Source organism: Notothenia rossii (assembly GCF_949606895.1).
Source record: "Notothenia rossii genome assembly, chromosome: 2".
NCBI classification, from domain to species: Eukaryota; Metazoa; Chordata; class Actinopteri; order Perciformes; family Nototheniidae; genus Notothenia; species Notothenia rossii.
The window spans coordinates 85,634,712-85,649,045 of record NC_136904.1 but is presented as its reverse complement, the minus strand read 5'-3'; the positions used below and the strand labels follow the sequence as shown (position 1 = coordinate 85,649,045).

Sequence of the window (14,334 nt, the reverse complement as noted above, 5' to 3'; positions counted from 1 at the left end):
ATTGCATTAAGCCATTAGAAATCGACGATCGGGCTCGATATATGGTTAAATCAGTGACGTGCGGTGAGGTTCATGGCTGGTGAGGCACTGACTCTTTCAGAGTCAGATTTACAAATATTATATTTTGACCTTAATCGAAAATCAGCAAGTTACTGTGGGCTTACGAGAGGCAGAGCTCGTCCCTGCCTCACTTCTCATCGCTACCCGTAGTTGTGGGGGAGCTCTGCAAATTTGCTGATTTTGACTTTAAAAAGCAATTGGAATCATACATAAATCACACTTACAACATAGATCAGTGGAGACATTTTATTATTATTACTATTTAGTTTTTCTTTAGTTGTTTTCCGTCACATTGGAGTATGACAGGTGAGGCTTTGCCTCCCCTGCCTCCCCTGACTGCACGTCGCTGGGTTAAGTATAGCAGTAGGCTATTTATTTTCATAGATGAGAGTAACATCTACGTCACTTTACGGCCCCGCCCACTTTTGGGGGAAACAACGGCTTTCATTTGAAAGGCGATCGAGCCTGAAGCCACAGAGATCTTCTGTTACTGTCCTTTCTTCTTAGAGGAAGTACAGAAACACGTAACTCTGGATTTGTTTTAATGTTTGAGGTGCAATAAACGACACAGCAGCTTTTTGGCATGATAAAACTATTATGTTCTGCCTCACTCATGAGAGTAACAGCTGGAGAAATTACAGCCTCGCCTACTGATTTTAATTTAACCATATATCAAGACCGATTTTCGATTGCCAATGATCGAATGTAATTGTTTGCCTGACTGGCCATCGTAATCGAGCTCTTTGAAGATCCAAAAATCCACGGTTTTCAAATTTTTTTATCGGATGGGCAAAAACTTCAGAATTTGTATTGAACGCCATTCAAATGACAGCGTTGTTTTCCCCAAAAGTTGGCAGGGCCGTAATTTTTGCCCAGAAGTGACGTAGGTGTTACTCTCATCTATACGCGTCACATCCTGCTCCGGTCCCGCGCTAGCGCCTTCATGGTTGGAAATTTTTCGTATCTTGTATTTTGAGGTGATAGTGTGACACATAAAAACATTTAAAAAACAGTTTAAACTAAAATATGCGTCATATCCTGCGGTCCCGCACCAGCGCCTTTTCTTGCAGGCGAATAACCTCACCCCCGGCTCGATGAGCGAACTATGGATACATCAAAGAAAAGAAAAGTACCGGAGGAACACAGCGCGTTTAATTCTGCGTGGACAGAGTTATATGTTTTCACAGCAAACGATATGTTTGATATATGTAGAGAGAAGTTGTCAAAGGTGCTGCAGCCTTTACGTATCGAGGAGAAAAACGGAAGAGGAAGACAGCTGACGATCTTCAGTCATAATTCAATGGGGTATGTAATTTATTTCAGAAAACACTTTTTGTTATATTCCATGGGATGCTCTTAACGCCCCGAGAGCAATGAATATATTAAATGCTTTGACAATAAATACATACAAAAATTAATCTCTGGAAGCCGTAGCGCTGTAAAAAGCACGACCAATCATCTGAGCCGGCCCGGCTAAAATAACAGGATGGCCTACCTTCCTGTCGGCCAAATCTGTGCACAAACTTATCTCGTGCCCTCATTGGTCATGTGCACGTTCGTGTGTGTTGGAGGAGGGCCTCTGTAAGGAAGTCTGAAGGAAGAGGCAGATCTTTTGAGGTTGTGTATTTTCAAATTCTAGCGCACTCAAGCTGGTTTCTCCATTCTTACCTAACCTACCTTTAACTCTTTTTAGCGTGCATATGTTTTATTTATTTCAAAGTGGGCCCATTTTAATTATACATTTTTTCCTTCAAATGTGCAGAGGACTCCCCAAGTGCTGTGTTTAATTTATTTTAAAGTAGGCCTGTGTATTATTTTTAATTCTCCTTATCGGAGTTCTTTGCTTCTTATTAGAGGTTAACAGTTTTATATAACGTAATAAATAGCCTAATAAATGCAAAAAAACTAGTTTTTGTCTAATATAACAATAAATACAACTTTATAAGCTATCAAGCTCTGAAATATGTTTTGTGGCTCCAGACAAAAAATGTTTTGGAAAAAATGAGCAAAATGGCTCTTTTGGTCAAAAAGGTTGCAGACCCCACTAACGTTAGCTCATTATCTAGCTGGTAGCAAATCAAGCTGAATTGAAACTCACCTGCGTCACTGCGGCCCGTTTCAATGCTCCTCATGATCAAGTAACGCTTAGCCCTGCACCGTCTTTGTTTCCACTTCTAATTGGCCTCGTGTTTATCCCCGTAAAAATTAATGTTTTCAGTGCTGTCTCCCTCGGTTAGGTTTATAATATAGTCTAATGGTTGGGTTGGGTTGGTTTGGTGCACATTGAAGGAAACACATTTGGGTTAGGCAAATTCCCCTAATTGTCTCCACTTTTCCCTCACTTCCGCCTTCTCATTCATCTTAGTCCCTCCCACCTATGACGCAAGGAGAGATACAAGAAAAGGTAGCATAAAAAGGAAAAACTATTTTTTTGTTTTTGAGGAATTTGATGTCCTCTCCTGTTAACAGTCACCTGAAGAGTAGCCCGTTTCTGACGAATATGTGCAGCACAGGTGGAGCGGCTGACAGTCGGATTCTATGACACTTTTGTTGGTCTTTGTAATTGCTTTATAAGCACTGTCCTAATGAAATTAATGGAAAATAAGGGTGCACACCACAGCACAGCAGTGTCATTGTATGTCCCCCTTAAAATAAACACATACACATTTGCTCATTTATTAAAAAACTAACCAGCCTTAAATGTGTGGATACACGTTTTTTTATTTATTTATTTAAAAGTAGCCTACTTTGCGTCTGTGTTTATTGAATAGTTGAATATCTGTATGTAAATGCATTATCGGAAGAACAGGTTATGATTACAATGTAATTTTAAGAAATTATTTATTAGCCCACATGTTTTAGCAAGTGTCAATTATGTTAATATCTCACACTAAATAAAAGCTCTAGTTTATGCATGACACACTCTTAAACTTCACATGTAACTACACGGAAATTATAATTGAACATGTGTTTATTGCTAACACTAATAAGACCTCTCCTTGACTATGAAATGATAATGATTTAAAGGGTGGATAAGTGAAGAGAAACATATGGTTTAATGAATGAAAACATACAGACACATCCCAAATCCATTATTTTCACCTATTAAGAAAAATAGAAACCTTGGAGAATTATACTTGAGTTTTGTTGTGTGGCCGCTTTAGTGAAAAAACACATTGATGGTGTGATGTGGAAATCAGTCCCATCAGTTGCAGCATCCAATTACATACACATTTCCGATAAAGAGGATGTGCTTGGTCAGTAAAATACTTTAACCCTTTAACTGCCAGCACCACCATTTGGTAGAGCACATTTCGCGTCTTGATATCTTGTTTAAAAAAAAAAAAAAAAAAGTTGAACTCCATCTGATTCAGCCAGCTCTACCCTTTGGTTGACATGTTATGCGCAAAACAACCTCTAGATGTCACTGTGGTTAAAATAGAAAGCCCTTCAGCTAGCTTCCACTGAGGAAGTTGGCAATGCTAAAAATCACTGCTGAAGAAATCACTCTTTTTGGTCAACTTTTGTAAGGTAACCATATCCCTTTTGACATATTTTAGTGGCAGGGCACTGACTGAACATCATTAGATAACTTGTTGCACAAAAAAAGTTTTAACAAGGGTGTAATTATTTGTTTGAAAATATTCTCAACCAATCGGTCGAATTGGCCTTTTATGGTAAGCTAGCAATATGACTTTTTCAGAGTTTCAGAGATGTTTTCCAATAAAATATGGTAAATAAATGGCTAGATTCATGGTAATATTACCAAATCTAGTACTGCCTTATGAGTCTCAGAGTGAAAGAGTGATAATAATTTATATAGCCCCTTTCATGCATGGCATTCAGCCCAAAATTGCACACAGATGAGCAAGTTAGGCCAACACAGGATATAGACATTTGCTGTTAGGCCAGTGGTTTCCTGTTAGGCCAATTCAGCATATACAGTAAGATGAGCAAGTCTTTTTTTTATCATGAAAAACACTTTACATTACTTTTTTCCATTTTTTTTCTTTTTTTCTTATGATTTATTATCTTTTATGAATATATCTGGTTGTATATATTGCTCATTTTCCATAAAAGAAACAAATGTATTTGAGTTTGTGTTTTATTTGAGTTTGATGCATACAAATACTGTACTGTATATGATGATTACTTTTACCATAGAAGGCCAGCTCGACCATTTGGTAGAGGCTCATAAAAACTAAACTGTGTGGTCAGTCAAAAAGTGTTTGTGCTTATTTGTGGCCCATTTGATAAGAAAATGCAACAATAAAAAATGTCCATAGCTTTTTTCTTGGTCCGGCAGTTAAAGGGTTTTAAGGAAGCTGATCTGCTGTATCCTCGTTCCTCAGACACAACCACATCTGTAAAGGGGCTCAGCCTGCCAGCTACTGTCAAAAAACACAGACACAGAAATGTCACTTAAGACAGCGTCAAAAAGCAGTACTTTAGATACAATATTTTCCCAAAGATATTTATTTCGTCTTTCTTTGAATAGTATAACAATGTTAACAATACATTCAAACATGTTGACATTGTTTCCGACTGCAAATGGGATGGCTTTAAAGGCCTTGCACACCCTTGATAATCCCACACAAGTGATTTTAAGTGTGGACTTTCCACCTGTTTAAATGTTTTATCAGATAAACTAGAGAATCTGTGTGGGTGTGCAGGTATACAGAAACAACAGTGGATGATTCAGTTTCTCCATTTGTTGTTTAGTATGAGCCGTTAGTGGCGAAGATCAGACACATCCTACAATTTCAGGTAAATGCTGTCTGGAAATAAAGCTCACACACTAAATGGTGAATACTTTAGTGATTTGATATCTGCGTGAGTAGTACTGAACATTGTACTCGCTGTCTCCCTTAGGCGTGTGAACCGTCTGCTTGGGGCTTGTAAAACATCGTGCTGGATAACAAATGCTCTACATTAATATAACATTTGGGGCATTGCACTAAAATCAGTTAATTCTTTATTTTTCGGTTAAAATGTTGACAGTATTTGGACTGAATCCCTCCGAAACCACAGTTACAAAACTCAAAGGTCAGGTTATCAGAGACATATTGATTTGCAAAGTATTTGAAATTACTAATGTCTTCTTGATAAACTGGTTATTTTTTTTGTTTCCGTGTCTTTCATGCCTTTATCCTTTAAAAAGATAAAGGGTGAAAGGAAATAATATCTTGTATAGATTATCTAGGGGACAATAATTCTATGAAGTAAACATCTCTTCTGTTGGATATTATTTTAAATGCTGCAAATAAAAATCCCATTCTCCTGTGCCAGCTGTCAAACAGCTATGAGCAGATGTACTTTACATAAACACAATTCATAGTGTGATCACCAAACAAGTCGCAGCCATAATCAATGGTGGGGAAACTACTTAAATAAAACCGTTAAATTACCACACTGCAAACAAACTAAAAGTCCTGATTTTAAAATGTTTCTTGAGACTACAGATGTACATGTATAATAAATACAATTGTTATCAATCTATTTAATATGAAGCAGGAGATTGAGCCCTGTGAGAGCAATTAGAAAACTGGAACAATTGACATAGTGTTTGGTAGTTTAATCTATAACAACACATCAACATATATTATCCCATCCTATGTTTAATTTATTGTTTTTTTTATTAAATGTATTAAAGTTAACTGTAACTATTACTTCCCCCTTAAATGTAGTATAAAGTCACTTTAAAAGGAAATACAGGTAATGTGCAAGCACCTTGAATACTTAGTTACTTTCCATCACTTCAAACTTTCCCTTACAGCTTTTTGTGGGAAGAACACATCTCATAAACTCACAGCTCATTCACCTAAAACAGCTACTCCACACGCCAACTAAATTGTTGTTTGATTTTGACTTTCTGAAGACGATGTTGTTCTTCTCAAACCTCTGATAGCATCTTGTTAAATATCTTGTATTGTTTGTTGTATTAATTACGATCTGTTTATGCAGAAAAGCTGCGTAAAGCCTATTTTAACAGAAGCCAGTAAACTGTGATATTTTCTCAACATGAAATAAAAAATGAAAGCTGACAGAGAATATCCATTCTGCATGTCAATAACTAAAGAACACATCAATCCTTTCTTAATAGCAGTCATCTCAATAATAGGGATTATCAAGAGGGTTTACACATTATCCACCACAAGTAAACTACCCTTAAATGATGAATCAAAAAGAAAAAGAAATGGTGGGAAAAGACGTCCATGTTTTTTTATAAGCCTGACAACTCAAGGACATCAAGGACGAGTGCACTGCAGATGAGACCGGGTGTTTGTGTGTCAATATGAGGACACTTCTCTCTATCAAATCCTATCAGGATCAGTTATGTCTGTAAACTATCTGGGAAAGAAGAGGGCCGTCTTGTGTAACCACACTTGCCCGGGGCTCAGGAAACTCGTCACAGACATATCTGCCTCCACAGTTTTTCTTTTCAGAGTATGAGTAGGTACCTGACCGTTATCCGTCATGTGGAAAATATAGAGCTGACTGATATGACATAAATCCTCCTCTGCATTCTCTTAAAAAAATATCACCCACTCACACACTTGCTCGCACACTCACTCACTCACTCACACTCACTCACTCACTCACTCACTCACTCACTCACTCACTCACTCACTCACTCACTCACTCACTCACTCACTCACTCACTCACTCACTCACTGGCTGCCTGCTGAATATTCAGTGGATAAATGGTGCATGAGTGATGCTATTGAAACGACTGATAGATCACAGGACCCCACCACATCTTACTCCCACTCTTATTTTTCTTCCCCGGCTGCTGCTGCTGCTGCATTGTCCAGTTTCTTAATAAGGCTCTCCACAGCAGCCTCTTTGACAATACCATAATAACTCTGCATAAAAGCACTCACAAAGAAAAGAAAAGAGAAACAACTTTGCTTTAAAGAGTAATATCTTGAATAAGCATCATGTCCCACTTTCACGCAAGGACAGAAATAGACTTGGCATTAGAATGCAATCAGATCAAGAAACAATTATTTCCTTGGTTCAAATTGAAAAATAATGTGAATTGTCATTGAGATGAGAGACATGCACACAAACAGATGTAGCTTGTGAATCACAGACAAATTGATTCCAACATGAAGTCCATTTCTGCCTTCTTGAAAATGTTTAGCTCTGATATAATTTGAAATACTTATACTATATATTGGTGCCATTAGATGAATTTTAATCCAGTATGACATGTACATGAAAAAGTATATGTATTGGTAAGTTCATGCTGATGCATTACAGTTTATCTTTTGAGAACGTAACCTTTAAGACGTTCAAACTAAGTATGATGATTTGTTGCCTACCTGGGACCAGAACAGCCCATTTCAAACACCTGTATAGTCTTTGAGAGTTGTACAATGGATATGTTAGCATACAGTTGCCTTTTTTCCTCATACAACAGCAGAAACTGAGCAACATCAGCATTCATGGTCTGCACTACATGATTTTCAAGCTGCTAAATTATTCACCAGCTAATAGCCAAATTAGTTTTCTTGCTAAATGCTTAGTGTACAGGTAGTTTAGTGTAGGTTTATAAAGCTTTTAATCTGAAATCAGCTGCCTGGAAACAGAGCTGGTGAGGCGAGACAGAACCAAAACAATATAACCAAAACAATGAGCTGGAAGACAATAAAAGGCATTTTAATTCAATTCATTTTAATTCAATTCTCCGCGGATTCGTCACAGTCATTTCATTACTTGCTTCTTTTTTTTTTTTTAAACGTACATAAATCACCTTACATATTCTCAAGGTTAGCCAATGAAGGATCCTGTCTGTGTGATTACTGCAGGTTTGGAATCATGAACAGAGAAAGGTGTGATCTAAAAGGTGACAGCTTGAACTTCAGGGAGCCTCATCCTCCCAGTGGAGCATCCGTGTGGACTGGAAAAGGGTAAACATATCAAAATAACAGAAATCCATGATGTATGATACATTCATGTTCCCTCGTCCTTTGATTTCATGATAAATTCTGCCGAATATGACAAAGCTGAGAATAGTTTTTGCATTTCAGCATAACAAAATGATTTCTTGCTTTCTCATCAATCTGTTTCTTTTTTTGCCTGGCATTTGTCTCCCCTATAATCTGTTACTGTTATACACACACACACACCCTCACAAGCAGATGTTTCACAGAGTGTGCTGACTGATACATGCCCAGTGCCTAATTGCAGGTTTATGAAATCTGCAGGTTGCGGATGCCAAGCAGTTTCCAAACGGATGCCAAGCGGTTGCCGTGACAGCAGGTCGTGACCTTCCTGTAATTGTAGAGATGATGCCATTTCCCCTGCTCATCTGGTATGCACATCTGTGCCAGGACAAAACTCATGACAGCCAGAGCACACAATTGAAATAAAAACCAATAAATCACGGTGAGAGTCAGCTTATGTTAAACAGTCCCGCAGGGGTTCCCCTGAGAAAATGTTATTTCATTTTTATAAATTATACCTTTTATGGCTGATTTGCTCTGTTAATAATTTATACTGATACTGCCAACACGTTCATCTGTGAAACACAATTAGTCTGACGGTTCCTGGCTAATTAGACCCATCTTCTTGCTGTTGTTTATTATTAAAGCTAATGGCTCATTTTTATAATCAGCTTTTCTGATCAGGGAGCATTCAGGTCCATTTTAAAATACAGAGGAGATGGTTTTAGAGTGTGACAATAGGACACATAAGGTTGTTAGAATCAGAACATCTTGTATTTTTACCACCCACCACTTTGAGTTTTAGTGACAAAACAAAAAGTCTTACAAAGATAGTCAGGCTCACCGCACATGTTTGATATTTTATTAAATGTTAAGCCATACATGCAAACATGTTTAATTTAGTCTAAGGGGTGCATTATATTTAACATAAAGTTGAATGTTCCTCTTTGTCAGTCACCCACTCCTTGTTTATTCTCTAAAAGTGTGTTATGGCATCGGAAATTGAAGGACATTATCACTTAATTTGCCTGAGCTCTTTACTGGCTTTTAATTGTATTTGTGGTGAGAGATTGTGAGAGTAACATTAATAAGATTCTACAGTTTAGCATCTTTCCACATGCTGAGTACTGCTAAATATTTCAACAGAGAACTAGATTTTCTACTTCAGCAACTCACCAACAAACTATCTTCAACCCACATAAATTATCATAAGAACTTAACTTGAGGGGAAGAGAGGAGGCGAACGCTCAGTGAGAAGCACTCTGAAAACTGCTACCAAGATGGTTTGTGAGTATGTGCATTTGAAAAACAAAAACACTTAGGACAAACACAGGTCACATTAAAATGTAGATGCCAAGATAAACTTAATGGGTTCAAAAGCTAGAAACCTGAATTCATACCTCAAATGAATTTCATAAAAAATATATATTTTAAACAGTTAACCATTACCTGATATGAATAACTTTCTCTCAAAGCATATGAAAATCCAAATCGCACAATGAAAAATAAAAAAATAAAAACACGAATATTCAACCTGAATGTTAGCTTAAGCGTAGGCTAAATGGCAGCAGAAACAAATTGTGTCAAAAACATTGACCATTTGACTCCATATGGTGAACTGTGGAATTGTACGTTTAGTTACACATCTGGCTATTAGTAGGCAATACAATCATAGTGTTTGCGTTGTGTTTCTGGTCCCCTGATGAACGTTATTCAAAAATGTTGAACTGCTATGCCGCAATGTGCGATGCTAGATTAGCGGCTAATTGGCTGCTAACTAGCTAATCAAAAACAAGCTACTCTGCATGCTTAGCTGTTTGGTGTTGAGCAGAGAGTGAACAGTGGGTTAGCTGCCAATTTCCCAAACGAGAAATTACGGTAGCAAATCACCCGGTTCTTTACGACCAGAACTATTTACCGGGATACAAACCGGAGGAACCAGGCATGGAGGGAGGTGGCAGAGACAGTGGGTCAAACTGCTAGGTTTTCGCCTGTTTGGGGAGTTTATATCCAGTTTACTTCGTTTTAACATTGCTATTGCTTTTTATTTCGGGGGCGGGAGATTCATGTGATTGGTTGTTGGTCGGGTTGCTCGCAAAAAATCGCCAAGCTTTTTTTTTTTTTTTTTTTTTTTCATGCCTGTGTGTGGACGGGCCGTAATCCTCCCTCAGGGACTTATTCCGCTGTGAACGCGATCTGTACTTAGTTCATCAGAACTAAAGAGTTCTGATGAACTAACCTTTGTGGGAAAAGTACTGCGGTGTGAATGCGCCTAAGCACTGGACCTGGGGGGACAGAGCCTTCTCCATTGCTGCCCCCTCCCTCTGGAACTCACTCCCACAACCCATCAGAGACTGCACTGACCTCACCACCTTAAAAAAACTCACAAAAACTCATCTCTTAAATCTGGCTTTTAAAGATTGTTTTTGTATTATTTGACTTTAACTTTAACTATATATTTATTTGTTGTTCCTTGCTTTTCTTTTCACTATATCTGTAAAGCGTCTTTGAGCACCTGTAAAAGCGCTAACAAAATAAATCTATTATTATTATTATTAATAATAATAGCAGTCAGTCATGTGGAAGCAAACGGCAAAGTAAAACCTAAAACTGGTAGATCCGGGAGTCTTCAATAGAAACAAGAAGTGCCTCACGTTTTCTACCTACACACAATGCTCTGTCTGATCAGAGCCTAAGCATGCAGGCGTAACTCCCTTTTATCAACGCTGAGACACTTGTCAACATCATTAGCCAGTCTCATTAAGGTCTCCCTTCTCACCTGAATTATACATCAAGCAGCCAATCAAGAGCGTGCATCCAGAGCCGTCATGGGAGCGTTCTTGATGATTCCCAGTTGAGACTTTTCCTTTTAAACAGACGGCTGGAGCAGGATCAGCCTTTTCCATCTAAAGGAACACAGGGAAAGGTAGAGGAAGAATAGAGGAAGACAGAGGATCACAGGGGAGGAAGAGGGAGAGCGAGGGAGAGCGAGCTGGGGTGAAGAAATCCCACAGGTGCAGCAATGTAAAGCTTCACACGTACTCTATCCACGTGCCTTTCCCGGAGTGTATGTACACGGTAGGAATTTATAAAATAACATGATCATGTACCTATATTCATCTGTCAATTTTTACCAGCCAAGACATGGACATTGTTATTATTTTTCTGTGTGTGTGTGTGTGTGTGTGTGTGTGTGTGTGTGTGTGTGTGTGTGTGTGTGTGTGTGTGTGTGTGTGTGTGTGTGTGTGTGTGTGTGTGTGTGTGTGTGTGTGTGTGTGTGTGTGTGTGTGTGTGTGTGTGTGTGTGTGTGTGTGTGTGTGTGTGTGTGTGTGTGTGTGTGTGTGTGTGTGACCAGGGCAAAGTGTGTTTCTCAGTAAGTCCTTTTTTTAAAGCTGATGTTTTTCAGTGCTCTATTTGTAGAATGTTATTAAGGAAAAGCAAGTATATTGGTAAAGCACGTTTCAACATGAGGCAAATCTAAGTGCTTTACACAAAACAAGAAGATATAAGGAGTAGCGCAACAGAAACACATGATAAAAGTACATTTGAATAGATTAAAAAAACGTCATGAAGAAGCAAAGGAATATACATAACAAGCTCAAGTGGAATAAGAAAGGTATGAAATAATATAATAAAAGTCACAGTGCGGTGCCAGATATGAATAGGTATTTAATTAAATAGAAGGCAGCAGAAAAATAAACGTCTTGATTTAAAACATTTGCAGCTACAATTTACTGAGGGTTTGATTCAGATATATGGCACATAATAACTAAACGCTGCTTCTCTGTTTAGTTTTGACTCAACGGATTAGATATAAAATGTTTTAGCACTACGTTTGAGACACAGGACAGATTTAAGGACATTTGTTAGTTTGTTATTTATCCCTCTCACACAAGGTTACTTAACAGTCTTTTAATCATGCTGCTCCTCGGAACATCAACTTTGTCTAAAAACAATAGTCCCCTCCCTGTCCCTCCCCATCGCCTCTAGTGTTCATTAACATATAAATTGACGAGCCACAATTGATGCTCTAAAGCAAAGTTCAGACAGCAATGTCAGCCAAGAATCAGTAATTAAGCCAGTCCTTAAAGTGTGCTGGATGTGCTTATTAGTAGTGCAGGCCAGGACTCATCCACATAGAACTGAAAATGGAAATAAAATCCATCTCTTTCCCCGCAGAAGCCCGCAGGACGTCAGCACTCAGCGCGTAAAACAATTACAGAATATTACGTGGGGAATATAGGGGTGAAAGTGGACTTTGTCTCCTTGCCTCTAACTGTCTTTTGAAAGACACAAAGGCTGTCTCGTATTATGTGAGTAAGTCTCTGAATCGCTCAGTCCAAAGTGTTCATTCACTGACAGCTCCATCATTCATGGGAGAGAAATGTCCTAACTAATGGTGTAGAAAGTCCCACAGAAGATGTAAAGGAGCTCACCTACTACCAGCTCAAAGCAACAGGAAATCCACGACCCTTCGCCCCCGTCAGAACAAGGTCTGGCTTCTGATTTGCTTCTCAGATATGCCCTATTACTTGTCATTTCAAGCCCAATTTAGCCCCAAAAGGGGGGAAAGAGACTAAGCCCACATCCACCACTAACTTTTCCATCTATTGGGTTTCTACCCTCCGCTCATGCACATTAAACAGCCCTAACAGCAAGTGTTTCAACGGTTTGAAGGACAAAAGGGGTGCTTTTAAGTACAGCAGAGATGATTTATTCATTGTTTTAAGCTCCATTGTATCAGAGGCCCTACCGCAGGTGGTAGAGGCGGGATAGATCTGCACTTAAATTGTCTGGCAGAGGCGTAGGCAGGAGTGCCACAGTCGCTCGTTTACTCTTTGTGTATCTTTTCCTCTTTCTCTGACATGGAAATGTTTCTCGATGGTGCAGTTGGAGTATATGATGTCAGGACCTGAGCGTGTACTGTGTATCATGCATTTGCGTTTATTGAGATTTTGGGCACAGTGGCTCACACATGAACAGCTCTTCTGTTGATTACAAATCAACTCTGAACCTTTGCATACTGCAAGAAGGATAAACATGAACATGTGAATTATTTAGCAGGAATATGGAAATCCAACAGCGAGCAAGCACACATTTCCCCTCATACTGTAAAAATATCAGACCTCCAGCTTTCTTGCTTTGCTAGTTGTTAAATTGTGAGACCTTGTACAAGGACGGAGCAAAACTGAACAATAAAATGTCTCCTTGTGCTTAAGTGGTTGTTATTTAGGCAGTCAAAGTACTTGTTGTCCCTCCGGTTGTAAGGATAAGACAGATGTTCTTTGTTGTCTCACAAGGGGTTTTGGACAAACTTGTCACAAGCACTCCCATTGGGAAGGAAGGGTTGCTGTGACGGCAGAAAACAGCAGAAATACTTTTAAGAATTCAGTGACAGAGCAGCAGGATGCACACAGCTATGGGCTGGACTGTCAAATCCTCCCACTCTATACTGTAACAGCGAAACACTCAGTTCATGACAAGATGACAGTTTGTTGTTATATAAATTCCTTTCGGGAGGGGGGGTTGCTTGGCCCGTTTAACCTCTTCTCCAGGAGACTCAGGGTCTGATTAGTCTCCTATATTGAGTGAAATCATGGATATTGTCAATATTTATGTATGATTTAATGTCATTAAAGTGAAACTCTATATTATTTTGTTCGGACAACCCCCCACCCTGGCAGATAGAGCCCTACTCCACCACAACCCGGCCTACAATGTGGCTACACAATGATGTTTGAGACCAGTAAATCCAATGTTAGGGGATGTAATCTAATTTCATCCTGAATAGGAACTCTGGTTGCTTTGTGTTCAAGGTCCACAGCACATACATGTTGTATCCCTGGTTCCTGTCTGTCTCTCTGTTATTATATCATTCAATCAAGATAAATACGACCACCAATAATCTTTGATTTGATTCTCCTTGTTTCTTGCCTCAGTCGGTTTGATATGATTTGTGTGTGAGTGTCTTAATGTACTTGTGTGTAGGATTTGCAGTGAGTTTGCAGATTGCAACCGAATACCTTTTTCTCTCTCCGTTCTGTTTCCAAGCGTATCGAAAACGTTGGTGAATTTCATGTTACTTAAAAACTTGGAAAGCCCTAGAGCTTGAGTTAAGGTTGTCCCTTTTAGGCTACTGTAGAAACATGGTGGTGCAGCACTGTGGACTCCATGTGAAAGGACCCGTTCCTTATGTAGATACGATAGACTCAATCTAAGTGACTAAAACACTTTTCATTCCCTAATGAAAGTTAATAATATTATTATATTATGTTCCTTTTCTGACACTATATTGTATATCCTTTTAAATCCTATATTCTGG

The 14,334-nt window shown here is 38.7% G+C and overlaps 1 long non-coding RNA gene across 1 annotated transcript; it reads left to right on the top strand.

Moving 5' to 3' along the window:
• Positions 1 to 998: 998 nt before the first annotated feature.
• LOC307030387 lies at positions 999 to 8,549 on the top strand. Its single transcript, XR_013805646.1, has 3 exons — positions 999 to 1,365; positions 7,875 to 7,976; positions 8,274 to 8,549. It is a non-coding gene; the product is annotated as an uncharacterized lncRNA (long non-coding RNA).
• The last annotated feature ends 5,785 nt before the right edge of the window (positions 8,550 to 14,334 follow it).